Consider the following 3,627-nt stretch of genomic DNA (forward strand, 5'->3'; position numbering starts at 1 on the left):
CGCTGGCTTCGTTCTGGACCCCGGGAACACCGTCAGCTTGGCTCCGGAACCTAGGTGAGCCGTTCGCCTACGAAGGCTGTGTGAGGGGGCGCACTGCTCCCAAGGAGGGGACCCCCAAGGAGGACAAAGATAGGTTTAAACCCACGGAGCAGACACACGTCCCAGAAGCAATAAACCACCGACACTGTTTATCCATATCCTGGTGCCTGCCATGCGCAGTCCTTGGAGCCCGACGCCATCCTGAGGCAGGGACCCCCACCCCCACCCCCCGCCCTCAGGGACCGGCAAACTCATCCAGAGTCAAGGCGCCGGGACCCTGCCCCCTGAGAGTCCTCGCACCTGCCTGTCCTTGGCCTGCAGGGTCGTCCTGACCGCACGGTGGGACGGAGAGGCAGTTCCCGGCCCCTCGTCGGCTCGCGGGGTCAGCGCGCCGTGCTAAATGGCCACGTGGAGGGTGGGCATCCCATCGCAGCCGGGCACAGCCGGAGGGACCGCCTATGAGATGCGCAGGCCGAGGACCCGAGGGAGGAGGAAGCGGACCTAGGAATTCTTAGGGAGAAGGGCCAGCAGCATCCCCGGGGTCGCGCTCCTCTCTGCCCCTTCCGTGCTCACCAGCGCTCCCGGGCGCCACAACTACTGAGCCGGGGCTCTAGAGCCCGCGAACCACAGCTGCTGAAGCCCGTGCGCCTAGAGCCCGTGCTCCGCAGCAAGAGAAGCCGCCGCAGTGAGAAGCTCGCGCACCGCAACGGAGAGTAGCCCCCGCTCGCCGCAACTACAGAAAGCCCGCGCGCAGCAACGAGGACCCAACGCAGCCAAAAATAAATAAATAAAACAAATTTTTAAAAAGAAGTTTTCAGTGATATAAAAATTCTTGACACTGTAGTGGGTTCAATCATTTCAGCGAATGTGAATGTTTACAAAATTATAGATAAGGTTTCTCTGTTTACTAAGAAACTTGCTATAGCTCATTAAGATGCAAAATTCAATCCAGTATGCATTTTCTTATGTAATAGTCTAATAAGATTTATTGTATTTGAAAGCTAACGTTAAAAGTTTTGAAATTCAATTGTATATGCTTGATCTCATATATAAAACGGCATGTTAGGAATTTTTTTTAAAGCTTACAAGTGCTAAAACATCTACAGTTTAAAAATGATGCATCTTTATATTTTGTGCCTTTTAAGTGACTTGCTGTGTTGATTTTAAATCTTTTCACCTAGTTCGTCGCTGTTACTTGCCATGTATTTAGGTTAAATATTTGCACAAGAAAATGACTATAAAAAATTTCCTTTAGACTCCTTAGTCTCATATCTTATATCTTCTATATGTAAACCATCTTTGGAGTTTCTTAGATGGCCATGCAGTAACCATGAAGGTTTATCTCCTCACACGGTAAAATAAACAATGCTAAAATAACCATTAAAATATTGAAACTATAACTTCTTAAATCAGTGATTTGTTTTATTTTATTGAAGTATAGTTGATGTAAGTTACAGGTGTACAACATAGTGATTGACAATTTTTAAAGGTTATACTCCATTTATAGTTATTATAAAATATTGGCTGTATTCCCTGTGCTGTACAATATATCCTTGTAGCTTATTTTATACATTACAGTTTGTACCTCTTAACCACCTACCCCTATATTGCCCGTCTCCCTACTGGTAACTACTAGTTTGTTCTCTATATCTATGGGTCTCTTTCTCATTGGAAGTTACTTTTATACTTGGAAATGTCAACCTTACCCGCCAACGACCAATGACCATTAACATAAATAACGATTACTCTCCTATAACCCCACAGGGTCTGGAACCCACCTGTCTTCACGATTCCTGCAAGGGACTTTGTTTTCCTTGTACAGATTAAAAACCTGACCCTCAGAGTGGGCTGAGTGGCCGGTATGAGGATGCTAGTGAAGTTGGAGGCCAGTCTGCCCCGCTGTGGCCTGGATCTTTGGACCCATCCTCCTGCAGCTGGGGGCTCCTGGGGGCCCAGGAGCCCAACGCTGAGCCTGCTGCAGACACTCCGTAAATATGTGTCGAGTGGAGCAAGCAGGTGATTAAAGAAATGAAACTGGTGTGTTTTATTGCTAGACTGGTGTGGACTGTTAGTCACCGATGCCGCCGAACTTCCTGTAGATGAGACTCTGGATGTGAAAGCAAGTCTAGAGAAAGGTGCCACAAACAGCACCGATGACTCATTTTCTACTCAGTTTGCTTTTTTCCCACCAAAATAATGACCATGTTTATATATTTCAAGGTATCTTTATATATTTTAAATCCAATTATTTTTAAAATGTTAGTTTAAATGTTAGTTACATTTGCCACAAACAAGCTTGAAATAACCATTTGCCACTCCAGTCTCAAGGAGACCAACTGTGATTTCAAGATTATATGGAAAAGGACGCGGCTGCCTGATCTTCCCGAGGCCCTGGAACAAGCACTGTCCTGTTCCAATGTGTGAGCACCCGCGGAAGAGAAGCCCCGGGAGAGAATGGGTTCAGTTACTGGCTGTAAAATTCGATTACGTGCCCAGGGGAAGGTAAGGTCTGTGGAAGCTGAGTCTGAGGCTTCTATGTGCTGGCTAAGATCAACCTCTCCTTTTCCGTGACTAACATAAAAATACAGATGACGTCATTAGAATGCTCCCGCATCCCGCCCCCATTATTCATCTCATTTGGCCAAAAATAAATCTTCCTTCACTGCACAGTCTACACCGATGAGTGTTTTTTTAGGCGTAGAAATTCGCAATTACACTTCCCGACCTCTGACCCAGATATCTTTCCAAGAGCAGGTTGCATTCAGGCTGGGAATTTTTTTTTTCCTCCCAAAGGTGGAAAAACATCTTCTCAAATGGTCTGTCCTACAAGTGAAAAGAAGCCCTACTCTAGGAAAGAACGGGAACTCCTGCTGTCTTTGGAATGCACTTTAGATTTGCTGTCGGGGTAACTGGAAAAAAAAAAATGTTACTCTCAAAGTGGAAACTTCGGTGTAAAAAAGCGAAAGGTGGATCTCCAGGAAATTACGCTGAGTGCAAAATGCCAATTCCAAAATCTCCCACGCTATGCGACTCCTGTGTGCAAACATAATGTATTTTGAAATAACACAATTTTAGAAATAGAAGAAAGATTAGTGGCGGACGGGGCTTGGGAGTTCTGTTATCAAAGGGCCACGGGAGGGGTTCTCACGTGATGTAATGTCCCATAAACTGTAGTGACAGATACACGAACCTACATCGGTGATCGCATTGTATAGAACTTCTTACTCACTGACAACGACAAATAACATTGGGGAAATCTGAATAAGACCGGTGGATTGTATCAAAGTATCTACTTTTTTCTTTTTTGGCAAAGTTTTGCAAAGTGATAGCACTGGGGAAGCATTTGGCGGAGTGAATTATTTTTTACAACTGCATATGACTCTACAATCATCTAAACACACGCGCACACGTAGGTCAACAGCCGCCCGCGGCGCCCGGGCGCTTTCTCACGCAGAGCACACGGGGAGACAGCGCTGGGTCCTCACCGGTCTTTGGGTCTTTTTGCTGCGACCTGGCCCGGGGGGCGGGGCGCGTTGCGGACGTGACGTCAGTGGGCGGGGCGTGCACCTGGGCACCTGGGCTGCCGCG

General features: G+C 46.8%; 1 long non-coding RNA gene across 2 annotated transcripts; it reads left to right on the forward strand.

Moving 5' to 3' along the window:
- The first annotated feature begins 3 nt into the window (after positions 1-3).
- LOC113612428 (uncharacterized) lies at positions 4-2,729 on the forward strand. Of its 2 annotated transcripts, none has more exons than XR_003429862.1 (3): positions 4-54; positions 1,804-2,259; positions 2,361-2,729. It is a non-coding gene; the product is annotated as an uncharacterized LOC113612428 (long non-coding RNA). The 2 variants fall into 2 exon arrangements; XR_003429854.1 differs by having other exon boundaries at positions 1,804-2,055.
- The last annotated feature ends 898 nt before the right edge of the window (positions 2,730-3,627 follow it).

The sequence above is a fragment of the Aethalodelphis obliquidens genome, unplaced genomic scaffold, assembly GCF_003676395.1.
Source record: "Aethalodelphis obliquidens isolate GAN/ISIS:26980383/991018 unplaced genomic scaffold, ASM367639v1 scaffold1, whole genome shotgun sequence".
Lineage (NCBI taxonomy): Eukaryota > Metazoa > Chordata > Mammalia > Artiodactyla > Delphinidae > Aethalodelphis > Aethalodelphis obliquidens.